Source organism: Carcharhinus amblyrhynchos, chromosome 6, assembly GCF_965287045.1.
Source record: "Carcharhinus amblyrhynchos chromosome 6, sCarAmb.v2.hapA, whole genome shotgun sequence".
NCBI classification, from domain to species: domain Eukaryota; kingdom Metazoa; phylum Chordata; class Chondrichthyes; order Carcharhiniformes; family Carcharhinidae; genus Carcharhinus; species Carcharhinus amblyrhynchos.
This window is the reverse complement of record NC_137329.1, coordinates 82,519,704-82,537,262: the sequence shown is the minus strand read 5'-3', so window position 1 is coordinate 82,537,262 and position 17,559 is coordinate 82,519,704. Positions and strand designations below refer to the sequence as shown.

General features: G+C 42.2%; 1 protein-coding gene across 3 annotated transcripts in view; it reads right to left on the bottom strand.

The window, feature by feature from the left end:
• The window catches only part of cadps2 (Ca++-dependent secretion activator 2), a 660,232-nt gene that overhangs the window by 563,356 nt on the left and 79,317 nt on the right, over positions 1 to 17,559 (bottom strand). The gene's annotated exons all lie outside the window — the stretch shown is intronic.

Below are 17,559 nucleotides of genomic sequence, written 5' to 3'. Positions count from 1 at the left end.
AACTAGCAAACAGCTGTCACTTATTTGGTTCTTCCAAAACAGGCACAATGTTTGTACATTTCTGTCTTCCTGCAAAGACCTGTGTATCAATATATGTAACTTCCAGCGACAAACAAATGTGCCACACTGCGAGCCCAACTGACAATCTTAACTGGTTATTAGTGTAAATCTTTGCGCACTGAGGATTATTTAGCAACTGTTGTCCAATCGCAGACACACATCCAGGTGTTGGACATGGTGCTTTGAGTTTTGCAACCATGAACACTATCTCAGACCCTTTCAAAACAAAGCAATCCCCCCTCAGAATTCCACTACAGTAAATACAGCAACTCCCCACTGCTCCAAGTCACCACTGTCAACAGAAAAACAGGGGTGGCACAGTGGTTGACACTGCTGCCTCACAGCGCCAGGGACCCAAGTTTGATTCCTGGCTTGGGTCATTGTCTGTGTGGAATCTGCATGTTCTTCCTGTGCCTGCATGGATTTCCTTCAGGTGCTCCAATTTCCTCCCATAGTCTGAAAGACATGCTCATTAGGTGCATTGGCCATGTTAATTCTCCCTCAGTGTACCCAACATGCGCTGGAGTATGGCAACTGGGAGATTTTCACAGTAATTTCACTGCAGTGTTAATGTAAGCCTACTTATGATGACACTAATAAATAAACTAAGAAATATCTTCTCACTCCTGGTATTTGAGTTTAGATTGCAGTTTTTCTATGGCTCCAATATTCCATCTTGCTCTTGGGATTTCAACAATAGCCTAACCAATTTCATGTAACCGGTCTGCACAAACGCCTGGATCGAAACAGGAAATGCTGGGTCTCTGCCAGACCTGCTGACTTACCCAGCATTTCCTGTTTTTATTTTGGATTTCCAGCATCCACAGTATTTTATTTTTATTTTATTGCATTCCTGGATTATTCTGCTTTTTTTTTTAATACCACTGATGAATGCTTACATTTTCTGGTTAATTTCTATAGTACTGGATATACCTTTGTTAAAAACAAAATGAATTATCACTGCATCATTGAATAGAATTTAGGTAGAATGAAAACTGGAGAATGGTTAGTGTGTGCAACTTACTACCAGAGGGAATAAATTCATAGAATAGAATCCCTACTGTGCAGGAGGCCATTCGGCCCATTGAGTCTGCACTAACGACAATCCCATCCGGGCTCTATTCCCATAACCCCAATTGTTTACCCTGCTAATCCCCTGACACAAAGAGGCAATTTAGCATAGCCAATCAACTTAACTTGCACATCTTTTACTGTGGAAGGAAACTGGAGCACCCAGAGGAAACCCACGCAGACACTGGGAGAACGTGCAAACTTCACACAGACAGTGACCTGAGGCCGGAATTGAACCCAGGCCCCCAGCGCTGTGAGGCAGCAATGCTAACCACTATGCCCCAGTGCCACCCCAACTGTTGAGGGAAACAGCATCAATATCTTTAAGGAGAAGCTAATTAAGTATACAAGGAACAATAAAGGGATGGAAGGGCATGCAGACTTAGGATTGGAAGGAAACTTAAACACTGGCACAGGCCAGGCCTCTGTGCTGTAAATTGTAAATTCCTAATTGCAGAAGGGTTGAGCTGCACACCCATGTGGTTGATTTTGAATAATGTTTCTCATCTTGGACTTTTTAAAACTTCAAGTAGTTGAATAGCCTATTTTGAATACTGCCACTATTTGATTAACAAATTTGGTTAACTGTTTGGATTTCAGCCTCAGCTTATGTGAAATTTGCAGTGTGTATCCCAATGTTGGAATAGAAATACATAGGAGTTACAACACAGAACAGGCCATTCAGCCCACCCAGCCTGTGTCAACATTTACCACTCCCATAGGACCCAATGGATCTGATCACATTTTACCCATGGAAGAATATGGGAAGATCTCTTTTCTCTCACCCACCTATCAATCTAATCTAAGGAATGAGTTAAGGAGCTCATGTGATGAAGCTTCACGTTTAGAGGTGGACCAATTGCTGGCAGAGGTTGCATTATACTAGAGATATATCATACAAGCCGTGTGATCAAAGTGACTGCCCTGAACCAGTTTCAAATACCTGGGGGGGATAAGTGTCATTTTCTAGAGCCATTGGCCTTGTGTTTTTGATCCGATTTTACACTGCTCCCAGGCTCCCAAGGAGGAATCAGAAGTCCTCTGACTAATGCATTAGGCATTGCGGCTGCATGAGGCAAACTAGATGCAGGTATCAGCTGGTCTTTGCCTTTGAGCATGTTGGATAGGAAATCTTCACCACTCTGTATCTCTGTTCCCTCATTCCAGAAGTCTCAACAACTGCAAGTAATCTGCTTATTGCCCTGTCCCAACCTTTCTGAATTTTAAAACACAATTATATTGGTGCTGTGATCCATGTTTCTAAAGAAACAAAACAGGAGCTCTTCAAACTCTCCATGTCCTCCTATCAGGCAGCATCCCCGAAGTTTGCACAACTATAACACTATGACACTGACTTCCTCAGCCAAAAGCAAGGTGTTAGCAAAAAGACAGGACAGTGCATTAGAAATGTCCACCTGACTATCAGAATTAGTAGCAGCTTCACTCTTCGTCCTTCTCTCCGAGTTATATAACTAAGCTCCGCCAGGTGTAAACAAATTAATGGGCGCATTTTCCATAGAACTGGAAATAAAAATAACCAACTGCAACTACTAGTGAATGAAGTACAGATGGCAGGACAAGTGCTGGGAGTTCCACTCTTCTAATTTTGCTTCAAATGATCCAATTTTTAAAAATTCAATCCTGACAATTTATGAATTCAGAAATGTTGACTCTTAGCACCTATTTTTCAGGCAGCCTCCAATGTGACATGCTTTTGGAGGGCCAGAAAATGCACAACCCATATTGGTAAAAGTCAAGCAAAAAAAAAAAATGACTAAATCACGCAGTGCACATGTAAAGAAGGGGAACACTGTTTGATACCCTCACAGCAAGACTGGTTTGCACGAGACTCCAATGCAAGCTGCATTCAGGAAAACATACAGCCTAAGCATGCTCCTTAAAGAAGCCACAACAAATTGTGACTAACAAGGTAGATGTTGAATGTACATTATGTCTGTGCTTTATAAAAGCAATTTCTTGCATATGCAGGAATCTGAAATCAAAAGAGAAAATGCTGGAAAATCTCAGCATGTCTGGCAGCATCTGTAAGGAGAGAAAAGAGCTGACGTTTCAAGTCAGCTGACCCTTTGTCAAAGCTTTGTAAAATTTGTGCTTTAACTTGTCTCATTTTAAGTTTTTTCCATTTACGCTTTTGGGGCAATTTTACCATTACGTCCCACCAGCCGATGGGCAGGGTGAGCGGTAGGATCGTGCGAGGCAAGAAATCAGGTTCGTGCCCAATTTCTCACCTCTTGTGATCTTACTGGCACCAGATATTTGGCGCAATCCACCTTACGCCCATTTCTGGCATGAGGCTGAATAATTTATTACAATTAAATGTATTTTGAATTGAATTATTGAGTCCTGGTCATTATCCTCCAGGCTCACTTGCCCGTGGCCTCACTGAGACAGGTTCTCTCCGATGAGAATCACAGCTGATCCCCAGCAATGGGTATTTGTTGTGATGGCCTCACAGGCAGACCATTGAGGCCTCTTTGGATGTTGGGGGCAGAGGAGTGCCTTTTAGGCAGTGCTAGCCTGGCACCCTGGCAGTGCCCATGAGGTACAGCTTATGGGGGGGGCCGAGTCATGATAGGCCTCAGACTCCGGCAGTAGCAGCAGAGGCGGCGGGGGCGGGGGGGGGGGGGTACATGTGATTTGATAAAGCTCTGCTGCTTGAGATCTGCGCGTGCACCATTGCTCCTTCTGCTGGTCTCACCCAGCATTCGGGTGATAAACCCCACCCCCTCCCCTACACGAGAAACCAGTTTTGAGGATATTTTTGTCTAAAGGTAGATAGAACTCGCTTCAAATTCAGATCAGAAACTCTCCCATTTTCACATCCATCCTGGGCTTAGAATTTCTTTGGTATGATTACAGAATGCAATTACCGGACCATTAAAGATAGTGGAGGGTTGCATTATGCTGGTTGCTGTCAAAATCATTGACATTGAATCAGCACCATTTTGGAGCAGCCACTTGCACTCCCCACAACTCTAATGGCCAATCCTCCAATTGGCCGCCTCCCACCCACATTCTGTCTCCCTCTTCTGCCGGTGGCTTACTTCCATGCCTCTACAGCTAAGCTGATATCACTCCAAAAGTTGCTTCTTGCACTCATTGCTCATCTCCCAAGCCCCAGGAGAGGGAAGCAGTAAACAGAAAGGTCAGGAGCAGAAGAGGTCGTGAACAGGATTGTAGGCGGCAATTGGGTTGGGGAATCCAATTGGCAGCAAACCAGAGAGTTGGGGAATGCAAAAGGTGCCAAGAGCGGCGACATGCGGGGGCCAAGTAAAAAAAGTTAGCATATTTCTTTAATTTTTCGATTATAGACATTTAGTTCATTATTTGAAATTGCAGGGTACAATGTTTTAATGTTTTTCCTGACTGGAATGGTCCTACAGAACCTACCTACAGCTTTTACATGGTTGCAATGGAGAAATCTGACCCACTTTACATTATTGTCAAACTGCAAGTTTCACAAGCACAGCTACAACAGCTAGTGATGAATTACTACATGGGCAAACATGCAGCTGAGAGGAGCAGTGTTCCTTTTGATTCTGCATTCAAAGGACATGGACTACTGACAGCCAGACTTCCATATCATCCACCACCCCTCAACTCCTCTCCTGCCATGCAATGTCAGTCCCAGGCACATCAACATCCCAAATAAGTTACCAACTATCCTGAATCAAATACTCCTCCTCTTTAGTCATCTTTAACCTCACGAATCGTGTTGCAATGACTCCATCTTTAGTTCCATTTCGCTGGTGAGCTGTGTCCCCAGCTTGTTGGTGTAATGATTTCAATCATGCCATTGAGGTTGGCCCATTGGAGTATGAACTCTCTGATTAAGGATCCAATTGATGGGCCAATCAGGGAGTCTTTGTAATAAACCTGGAGTGTCAGTTCCTCGGACACCCCCGGAGATAGACAGCTAACTACCGGCACTCTGTATACTGCTGTTAGAGTTTGTAAATAAAAGAGATTTTGGTGAAGGGACTTATCACCATTGGCCCAATAACAATGAAGCTTAGGGCCCTCACATTTTAGGCACACTGAACAATCAAATTGATGCCTTCACCACTGGCTACATGATTAGGATTCGGAGTCACCATTTCATTCCAACTTAGGAAATCTTACACCTTGCTCCCACTCTGACCTCTGTCCTTGGCTTGCTACAGGTTCCAATGAGGATTAACGCAAGTTCTTGGAACAGATGGAACCATCATACCCTCTCCTCCTTTCATCTGCTTAAAAACTTGTTACATCTGTTATCTTTCCTCAGTTCTTATGAGGAATCATCGACAGAAAACACTAACTCTATGGATCAGACTTTTACTGAAGAGGCAGAAAGCTCTGGTGGGGAAATTTTACAACTTGGCACACCTGCTATCAGGCTCAATTTTCAGTTGGGGCAAGGATGAAAAAGAGAGTTTACCACAGTTTCCAGAAGCAGAATATAGGATGGCAATGGATACCACACATAGGCAGATAAATGTAGAGGCCAGCCTACCTTGGCTCTCTGGGACCTTTTCTTAGTTGTTTTACAAGCTGTTAGGCCCTCTAGCCTTCACCTCTAACCCCACTGCCCTCTATTCCAATTCATACTCCCTACCCATCATCCATGACCCATTCACCTAAGATCCATTCTGGGCAGACCTCAGGAACCATGTGAAGATGAAATATAAATAACTTCTTTTAACAATTTAATACAGCTCTCAGTCACATATCTGGTAGTGAAAAACTCCCACTCTCCTGAAACAATTCAAAGATTTTAATAAAATATTCAATCTCTTGTAACATAAGACAAAGTTGTATTCAGAACGCAACAGCCTCTTCAAACTGTTAAACTGTGAACTCAGCCCTTCAGCTGAGATAATGATTTTGAAACTCAGCCAAATATTCACAATGTAATCTGTAATATCAAACAGTCATTGCAAATGTCAAAGTATTCAATTGAAGCTGCAGAAACAGAATCCTACAGTGCAGAAGGAGACCATTTGGCCCATCGATTCTCCACCGATCATAATCCCACCCAGGTCCTATCCCCACAACCCCATGCATTTACCCTAGCTAGTCCCCGACACTAAGAGACAGCATAAATTTGGCTAATCCACCTAACCCACAGATCTTTGGACTGTGGGAGGAAACCACAGCACCTGGAGGAAACCCACGCAGACACAGGGAAAGCATGCAAACTCCACACAGACAGTAACCCAAGACAGGAATCGAACCCAGGTCCCTGGAGCTGAGAGGCAGCAGTGCTAACCACTGTGCCACCATGCTGCCCCTATCAAGGCTTTTCCTGATCTACATCTGCTGGCCTATCAAAGCAGTCCAGAATCCACCCCCCCCCCCCCCCACCATATTTGCCCATTTCTTCTAAAGGAACTCAGCCTTTTGGAAAATGAGATTGCACCTTTTTTTTTCTCCACACAACAGCTACAAGGATTTTGAATATTTTGCCACATAAGCTGATTAAAAGTCAGCAAGTGAGGAGCAAGTGCGCAAGAATTAAAATACTAAAAAAAAAGCAAGAGTACAGAAATGGAAGTAGAAAACTCCAGTGAGGCATAATGATTCAAACCGCCTCTTTCTGCTATTAAATTCTTTAGGTACTAGATGTGGAGACAGAGTCAGAGAGTCCTCAGACTCAAGGTTTGATGAAGTGGCATGGTGGCACAGTGGTTAGCACTGCTGCCTCTCAGCACCAGGGACCCAGATTCAATTCCTGGCTTGGGTCACTGTCTGTGTGAAGTTTGCACATTCTCCCTATGTCTGCGTGGGTTTCCTCCGGGTACTCCAGTTTCCTCCCACAGTCCAAAGATGAGCGGTTTAGGTGGATTGGCCATGCTAAATTGCCCTTTGGTGTCAGGGGGATCAGCTAGGGTAAATGTATGGGGTTATGGGGATAGGGTCTGAGTGGGATTGTGATCAGTGCAGACTCGCTGGGCTGAATGGCCTCCTCCTGCACTGTAGGGCTTAATGAACTCCGAGCATTCAGAAAGTGCTGGAACATCAACAATGTTTAACCCCTTGGTATCTTTAGCATCTCCCTGGATTAGATTACTATTTACTAAATGTGGCAATGCAAGAATATGGATATTAAAGCACAGTTTTTCTCTTCAATAGCTGATTTTGTTCTGTAGATGCAAAAGGATTCCTTATTTAAATACAAGTTTTTCTTTTGAGGTGATAGTTATTAGGCTAGTAACTGATTCAATAATGTGTGATTACACTGTGGAATTAAACTTACCTCAATACTTTTTTTAAATTTTAGTCCAATCTGATTGCCTGCAAAATGCAACATGTTCTCCCTTCAATTGCCAAATCGTACTAATTGTTCCAAGTGAATGGAACACACAGTTGGACTTAATAGCTAAATTCATGCAGTTGAAAGAAAAACTGCACGTTAGATATGGATTGAATGGCCTCCTTCTGCACTGTCGGGATTCTACAGTGCACAAGACCATTCAGCCCATCAAGAGGAAACCCAAAAAGACACTGGGAGAATATGTAAATTCCACATAGTCACCCAAGGCCCAAATCTCTGGCATTGGGACATCAGTGCTACCCAATAGTTAAATAAGAGAAATGCTAATAATGCAGACTCAGCAGGCATATGTTTTCAGGGATTACAATTTTAAGTTGTGCAAGGCTGGAACAGGATTTGTTCTTTGCCCAGAGAATAGAGAGGCTCTGGAACAGGCTGCTGTCTCACACGATGGATGCCCATTCATCGAATTACTCCGGGCAAGAGGTGCAATCATTCTGGTTGGGGCAGGCATCATCTCTTACAAAAGTTAGCTGTCTCAGAGAATCCAGCATCAGAGTGACCTACAGAACAAATATTAGTCACTTGGATGTATTTTGCCCTAAACTGGCCTGTATTTGTTCCCTCCTGGGTGATCACATGCTTTTGGGTGGGTGGGGAGCGAGGTAGCACAACTGTGCGCGACAGGCTGGATTAGATCAGAGAACCTTTAATTCATGTAAACCTTCATTGCTTGTATGTTCACATGAGAGAAAAAACAAATAATTGTGCCACGAGAGACAGAAAGAATGTGTAGATGGCTGAAGAATTGAAGAATGAAGCAGATACAGAAAGGAAGGCATGAAAAACTGACAAGGCAGCGTAGACAAACCGGACAAAGAAGAGAAAAAACAGATTGACACCAATGGGACCAATCACACCACCAGAATGTCAGATAGAAGGCTTTCAATCCAACACCCATTCCAATTCCCTCTCCCACTCTCAAACTCTGCACGCCCATCTCACATTGCCAACTCATGCCATAAGGTGGGGGCTCTAATTAAAGTTAGAAGTTATTAACACAAAAGTTAAAGCTGGAAAGCTGTAAAGTGCCCGAGGTCATAGTCGACATTACAGTGAGGGGAAGTTGAAGTGAATGGGCAAGAAACAGCCATCTAGCATGAGGCAGAGAAACACAGCCATGGTGCCTGCATGGCACCTCTGAGGTACTAAATTACTAGATCTGCCAAAGGTAAAATACTGGAAGCCTTGCAGTTCACAATTTGCAAGCATTGTAGAGTAGCAAAGTTAATTCAAGAACTGCCCATCAGTACCAGAAAGAGACAATGGTTTTCTGAAATATTGCTAATTTTCCAAATAGAGATGTTTGTGACTGAATCTATACTACATTCATCGATTTGCTATTTCAAAATCTTCATGCAAAATCCCACATTAAACAGATTAACACTTGTCACTAAAGGAAAGTGATGAACAGAGGATACCTCAAGAATTTGTCCATTATCAGCAGCAGTAATCTTAGTTTATTTATTACTGTCATAAGTAGGCTTACATTAACACTGCAATGAAGTTACTGTGAAAATCACCTAGTCGCCATATTCCAGTGCTGGTTCGGGTACACGGAGGGAGAACTTAGAATGGCCAATGCACCTAACCAGCAAGTCTTTTGGACTGTGGGAGGAAACCAGAGCACCCGGAGGAAACCCACACAGACATGGGGATAACATGCAGACTCTACATAGATAGCAACCAAAGCTGGGAATCAAACCCAGGTCCTTGGAGCTGAAAAGCAACAGTGCTAACCATTGTGACTCCTTTCTCGTCAACAAAAAATGTTTGGGAAATTACCAACATTCCAGAGGTGAAATGCTGCAAATTGCAAACAGGATAAATAATTGGTGTGTGCCATAGAAACTAAATTAGCTATTGCAATCCACTAAATCTGCCTTAAGCTTTAATAAGGAAAGATTAAATTATAATTAGTTGCGGCATGTAAAATAAATTTCATATAGCAACTGCAAATATGTAAATAATATCTTCACGCTAAACTATGATGAATTACTGCTAGGCAACCTTAAATGATCAAGAGAAACTGTAAAGCAACCACCTTTGTAAATAGCCTCCTCAATTAGAGGACAGTTCCCCCTTTACATAGAGCAGCATTGATCTTAATTGCTTAATGGTCACAAAGGCACATTAGGGAATTTCAACTATGGTGCGACATTTCTCAACACAACACAAATGAGATGTCGAAAGAATGCAACTGTTCTCCAAAAGCAGTGAGTATGACCACTAAGTGCATATCAGGCAGATAGATGGTCCATACGTTGGCATTAAACTGACTCTGACAATGGTGCAGTACCCAACTTTGATGCACAGAAAACGGTGAAGCAATCATACATATGAGGTTAATGTGTTGCTCTATCAAGTCAACCTTCCGGGGATAGCAGTACACCATTCCCAGCAGTAGAATGCATCAAAATTCAAAGCCGCACAGTGTCTGCAGCAACTGGAAACTCATGCCCACTTAAGGGGAAGCTGGCAAGTAAAGATGGCACAACAATATCATACGTCTCAGACTGCGTATCGGAGTGACAACTAGTTCACATTTCCTGCTGCCATATGCTAAGCACTCGTACAATTTGACGACTTTCACTGCATCTCATGTACCCATTACTTAGCAGCACATACAATTAAACATCACGCTGCGCGCTGATCTCAAAGGACTGCAAAACCTCACATATTTGCTGAACAGTTACACATTCACATGCTGACATTCAGATTGCCACACGATTTGTGGAAGTGTTTGTCACTGTTCAAGATGCTCCTTCAACTTCCAGCATCTTAAGGCTGTGGCGAGTTTGGGCAATCTCCCTCAGGACCTTCCCTTGGTTACCTTATCCCTTATCATAGAAATATAGAAGATAGGAGCAGGAGGCGGCCATTTGGCCCTTCAAGCTTGCTCTGCCATTCATTACGATCATGCCTGATCATCCAACTCAATAGCCCAATCCTGCTTTTTCCCCATAACTTTTGATCCCATTCACCCCAAGTGCTATACCCAGCCACCTCTTGAATACATTCAATGATCTGGCATCAAGTACTTCCTGTGCTAATGAATTCCACAGGCTCACCACTCTTCGGGTAACGAAACATCTCACCTTCATCCTAAAGGGTCTACCCTGAATCTTCAGACTGTGACCCCTGTTCAGGGCTCCTCTACCATTGGGAATATCCTCCCTGCATCTATCCTGTCTAGTGTTGTTAGAATTTTATAAGTCTCTATGAGATTCCCTCCTCATTCATCTGAATTCCAGCGAAAACAATCCTAACCTGGTCAATCTCTCCTCATACATCAGTCCCACCAACCCTGGAATCAGCCTGGTAAACCCTCACTGCATCCCTCAAGAGCAAGAGCTGTTCATTAGGATACAATGACTAAAAGGATTTCCAAAACAAATGTCCACACAACTGGAGAGGGCTGTTTGAAATTATATTGGGGTATGAATTCGTTTTAGACCAGACAACACAAGTCACTTCAAATGGAAATGTTTTGAGTGACTGTTCAAGATGAAGCTATATCCTAATGAAAATTCCCTAAAAGAGGGGAAAACTTTTATGAAACACAAAAATTTAAAGCTAAATAAAATTCCAAACAAGTGCACTGACTAAACAGAACAAAAAAAAGAGTAGGATGCAAGCTCAGTAAAAGCAAATTACTGCAGATGCTGGAATCTGAAATCAAAAGAGAAAATGCTGGGAAATCTCAGCAGGTCTGGCAGCATCTGTAGGGAGAGAAAATAGCTGATGTTTCGAGTCCAGATGACCCTTTGTCAAAGCTGAGGATGCACACCACCTTAGAGATGCCTAGAAGATATATCTCTTAGCAACACATCTGGTAAAGCAAGCCACCATAATGATAGAGCAGGAAGGTTTATTTCAGATGTTAAAGGTCCATCAAGGTTTGCACATTCCTAGGTGAACCTCTTGTCCCCAAAGATGGAAGATACTTTCAACCAGCCTCCAATACTCAGCCTTCATGCCCAATAATCTACCCCTCTCTCCCACCTCCACACCCACAACCAGCATTACTTGTACTGCTTATGCAGAAAACCTTCCCTGTAGTCTTGACCAACATTGCTGCGGTACCAGGCAAGTACCACTTAGATGAAAGTCTGCCTACAAATAGATCCCATGCTACTTCTTGACAGAGCAGTGAGATTGTAGTTAGCACTTTTGACAACTTGACAGCATGATTACATAATGAAAGTTCATTAAACCAGCTTGGGATATATCATTATCTTGAAGACAAAAGATATGGGAAGTTCGCTACGTTGGATACACCAAGTTGAGCTTCTGACCAGATGTTCACACCATTATAAGGCCACTTACTTTCAACTCTAACATTGTCCAGTTCAGCCTCTGCACAGCTCATCTTCTGACAAAAGCTTCATTGATTCTTTTGTTGCCAGTAAACTTGACTATTCCAATGGCTGGCCTCCCACCTTCTTCCCACTGTAAACTTGAAGCCATCCAGAACTCTGCTCCTCACATCCTAATTTACCAGACCTGCTCAATCAAATCTGACCTTTCGAGTCTCTCCGATTTTAATGGCTCTGCCATTTCCAGCAGCCAACTCCCTAAACTCTGGGAAATCCCTCAAGTCTCTGTTTCTCTTTCTTCCTTCCTTCAAGATGCTCTTTTCAAATCTACTTCCTTGAGCAAGCTATTGGTCATCTGCTCAGATATCTGCTAATGTAACTCACTGCCAATTCTATTTCCTGTTTAAGCACCTTGGGACATTTTACTATGTTAACAGCACAAGATAAATACAGGGTGTTGTTTGAAGATGCTAATTATGTGGGTGCCTTGTTTTGCATCATCTGTTTTACATCCAGCTGTGAATAAGTTTTGCAGAGTTCCTTCAAACACTGTTTCTTCTCTGCATCTTAATGGGGATGGAAAGGAAAAAATGAAATGAAACAAAGCAAGTTCCTGCCTTTGTGCCATTTAACTTTTCTTCAATGAAAACAAATCCCCTTCGGCAATTGAAACTAGATTCCTGCTGGATTTAACACAAATTAAAACTGAATAACTGTTGCCACGGAAAATTCTAGTCAAGCTGCAGGAATTTGATTTGGGGCTAAATATTGTACATTATGAAGAGAAAATAAAAACTTTTTCCACAATCGCTGCTGTTCTCCATATATTTGTTTTGCTCAGTCTGGATACATGCCTGAGTTATATCATCAGCCAAAGAACAAAGAAAAGTACAGTACAGGAACAGGCCCTTTGGCCCTCCAAGCCTGTACCAATCATGATGCCTGAACTAAACCAAAGTCCTTGCTTGGTCTGTATCCCTCTATCCTTTTCCTATTAACGTACCCACCCAGATGCCTCTTTACATTCAAAAATTGCTGCAATCTTGTACATTGCAGTAATGACCATGCTCTTCTTGCACACTGCTGCCCTCTTACAGGGATCTGCCAGTGATGGTGCAGTTAATTACCAAGTGTGGCCTTGGGTGCTTGCAACGATCAGCCTTTCAACCTGCGAGGCACAACACTAAATGGCATGAGCAGTTTATAATTCTGCTCATTTCCAAGAAGTTCCAGGGGGAGTAATTGTCAGAAGCAGTATGTGTACAATACCAAAACTGGAGACAGTGGGGATGTCATAAGGATAGGAGAAATACTGTGCAGTAGATCAAAAAATCTCATCTTCAATCTCATCATGGAGAGCATGAAAAGTTGATGGTGGAGCATGTACATTCAGAAAACCTGGGAGGCTAATGAAGTTCACCCAGAGGAAATTGTGGGAGGGTGGGTGGAATTACATAATCCACTCTGAGTAGATAGCTTTTGTTAAAACATTCTTCACCTAATACTAGCTTTTTCCAATTGTGTCAGCAAAGAAAAACTTTAATCAGGGATGATTCGAGAATCACACAGAAAAACCTAATATTCTAGGCATGTTGTCCTATGTACAGTCCAGGATGGTTGTCATAATAGATGGTGCTATGGTGGCCCTCAGCACTGGGTCCTTATGTACAAAAGGAAGCTTCCCATCTTTCAAAAAAGGTGCTGGTCAGCAATTACTGACTCTGGTGGTTATTAAAATGAGGTGTGGTTAGGTGTTAGTCAAATCAGAGTTGGTCATTATGAGGGAGATACAAGACAAAAATAACTCATACTCTCAATGCTGCTGTAAATTTTATTTATAGTGTCACAAGTAGGCTTACCTTAACACTACAATGAAGTTATGTGAAAAATCCTCTCATCACCACACTCTGGCACCTGTTTGGGTACACTGAAGAAGAATTTAACAAGCCAATCCACTTAACCAGCACGTCTTTTGGACCATAGAAGGAAACCAGAGCACCCAGAGGAAACCCACACAGACTCCGCATAGACAGTGGCCCAAGCTGGGAATCGAACCCATGGCCTTGGTGCTGTGGGGCAGCAGTGCTAACCATTAGGTCACAGTGCTGCATGTTAAATAATATGAAGGATACTGACATGTTCATTTCACCATGGCAAGGTTACAGAATTCCACGGAATTTTGAATATATACCTTAAACCTTATATATCGATCAACAGCATTGATTGAGATGTGCTAACATTGTAGTGGAGGACATCATATGCCAGCTAACACTACTGCTCTGGTATATTCATGTATTAAGGGATGAGTAGTAATAAAATGCCATAAGTTAGGATGACCAATGCTGTTATGATATTATAAGTTATGAGAAAGGGGAAAGAAAATTTCATAATACAATTGCAAAAATCAAGAGTCTAAAGTTATTCGTGTCACAAGTAGGCTTACATTAACACTGCAATGCAGTTACTGTGACAATCCCCTAGTCGCCACGCTCGGGTACCTGTTTCAATACATGGAGGAAGAATTTAGCATGGCCAATGCACCTAATCAGCACATCTTTTAGACTGTGGAAGGAAACCAGAGCAGACACGGAGAATGTGCAAACTCCGCACAGACCATGACGCATGCCGGGAATCGAATCTGGGTCTCTGAGGCTGTGCTAACCACTGTGTCTACTGCTTTAAAAGGTGATCTTTGGGGACTGCCACTTTCAATCTCTGGTCTCACACAACCAGAGATCCAAGAAAAGTTGATGCAACTAAGTATTTTACTTCATTAGGGACTTAGCATTTTCTGAGGAATAGCAATGGCTGAATTACCCTTGGAAATTCAAACCATACTCATAGGGTAGAATTATTTTGCTCTGTTATTCTCCCCATCAGCAAGGGTTGCATTTTGCTTGGTGTCAAGTTAAAAAGTCACAAACAGATCCTAGTCAACTGAAATTGACAGCTGGACAATTTTCTCTTCAGTCTGTGCAATTCAATTACAGCAGCAGCCTATTCTGATTGACAGTTGATTTGGTTAATCAGCCAAAGAATTGTGATCAACAGTAAAACCTGTACATCTCACCTGGACTGACAGCCCACTTACCCAATCAGGCAACAACCTTGGAATTTAACAGTATATGTGCTGTAACATTCAATCGAAAATCTCTTCGTTCCATTTTGTCCTAGTCTGATCAGGCAATATTCCAATAATTGGACACGCGTCTGTGCTGTCACTGATAATTACGTCATTTATTGTAATGAGATCCCTCAAGACAGAGGGATCAAAAATGAAGGACCAAATATTAGATGTGAAGAATGCTTTGAAATTGATGAGTACAGGAAAAGCTCCAGGCATTGATGAAGTGACAACACAACATCTGAAACCCTTGGAGAAATAGAAACAAAAAAATAGAAATTTGTGACTGAATATATACCGAAGGATACATTTCAAGTGAGTTGAAATGTTCATTATTCCTCAAGTTACCGAAGAAATCTAAAGCAATGAAGTGCAATCAATTTAGAACCATAAGCTAAATGAGTCATCTAATTAAAGTGATACTGAAAATCATAAGAAATAATAGCATTATTATTAAGCAGAAATTGAAGTACAGTCTGTATTTGGCCCTGAAGGACCAAAAGAGAGGGAATACTTAGCAGGAAAATATTTTTTAATAAATAGAGAAGGAAACAGGAACATTTATATTGGTTTCACAGACTATGGAAAATCATTTGATTGTCTTTATCACCAGAGGTTAACAGATGTGTTGCTCTAATGTGACATCAACAGTAAAAGATGAGAAATTTACCCAGAGCCTATCTTGCGGCCAAACAGTGAGATCAGACTAAAGGATGGACACTCAGATATACTGCAAAAGAAGAGAAGAGTACAATACGGCTCTGTCACCAAAATTATCAGTACACAGAGCAAATATTCCAACAATTATATGCACTTCCAGGCTTAAAAATTAATGAACATAACTTACAGTCTGCTGACAACACCAAGCTACTGGCAGATTTACACTTGGGGAGACGATGACCTAGTGGTATTATCGCTAGACAATTAATCCAGAAACTCAGCTAATGTTCTGGGGACCTGGGTTCAAATCCCTCCATGGCATATGGTAGAATTTGGAATTCAGATCAAAAATATCTAGAATTAAGAATCTACTGTTGACCATAAAGTCATTGTCAAAAAAAAAACACACTTGGTTCACTAATGTCCTTTTGGGAAGGAAATCTGCCATCCTTGCCTGGTCTGGCTGCCATGTGACTCCAGAGTCAAAGCAACATGATAGAACATAAGAACTAGGAGCAGGAATAGGCCATTTGGCCCCTCGAGCCTGCTCCGCCATTCAATAAAATCATGGCTGATCTTTTTGTGGACTCAGCTCCACTTACCCGCTCACTCACCCTTAATTTCTTTACTGTTCAAAATTTATCTATCCTTGCCTTAAAAACATTCAACGAGATACCCTCAAATGCTTCACTGGGCAAGGAATTCCACTGATTCAAAACTGTGTGTGTGAAGAAGTTCCTCCTCAACTCAGTCCTAAATGTGCTCCCCATTATTTTGAGGTCATGTCCTCTTGTTCCAGTTTCATCTGCCAGTGGAAACAATTTCCCTGCTTCTATCTTAACTATTCCTTTCATAATCTTAAATGTTTCTATAACATCTCCCCTCATTCTTCTGAATTCCAGTGAGTATAGCCCCAGTCTACTCAGTCTCTCCTCATAAACCAACCCTCTCAACTCCAGAATCAACCTAGTGAATCTCCTCTGCACCCCCTCCAGTGCCAGTATATCCTTTCTCAAGGAAACCAAAACTTGTACAGTGCTCTAGCTGTGGCCTCTCCAGCATCTTATACAGCTGCAATGTAACCTTGCTGTTTTTAAACTCCATCCCTCTAGCAATGATGTGTTAACAACAAGAAAACCTAAACTTTTAAGAGGGGGAGAAATCTCAAATCACATTACATCCACTTTCCCAGATGCTTAGAAACCTAGACAACAAAGATTTGTGGGAGAAAACACAAGTTTTAAATGTGGCATGCTTAAATTCCATATACAAAATAACAAGATAAATAAAGGGATGCTTGAAATTTTACACAGTGGTTATGACTACTGCCTCATAGTACCAGGAGCCAGGGTTCCACTCTGGCCTCGGGTCACTGTCCGCGTGGAGTCTGCACGTTTTAGGTGTCTGCGTTGGTTTCCTACAGGTGCTCCCATTTCCTCCCACAGTCCAAACACGTGCAGGTTAGTTTGATTGGTTGTGCAAAATTTCTCTTGATATCGGGGGATTAGCAAGGTAATTACGTGGGTGGGGCCTGTGTGGAATGGTTATTGGTGCAGACTCCACGGGCTGAATTGGCTCCTTCCGCATTGTAGGAATTCTATATAAAAAAAAGGAACAAAATAAGAAGTGACATCTAGGAAATGGATCAGTATCTCGGCCGTTTGATCAAAGATGAAAAGCTCAGGTGATCCCTTCTAGAGGAGGAAGTCGAGGGCAGCAGAAAGAGGAGCTGGGTGGAGTGACTGCCGCCAAGCTTCAGGGGATGTGCAAGGATGGCGCAGGACAGATAAGTGTGACTAGACCATGATCACAGATCTTCTGCTAGGAATAGCTACAAGAGGGGGGGGCATTGTAAGAGGAAAAGCATTTCAGAAAGAAAAATTGAATTGTTAAAGAATTAAGGCACCAAGGGGGAATACTGCAAATAAGTTACGGTTAATATCACTAGCTGTGATGCAGAGCAAATCTTCTCTTTGCACCTCTCTATA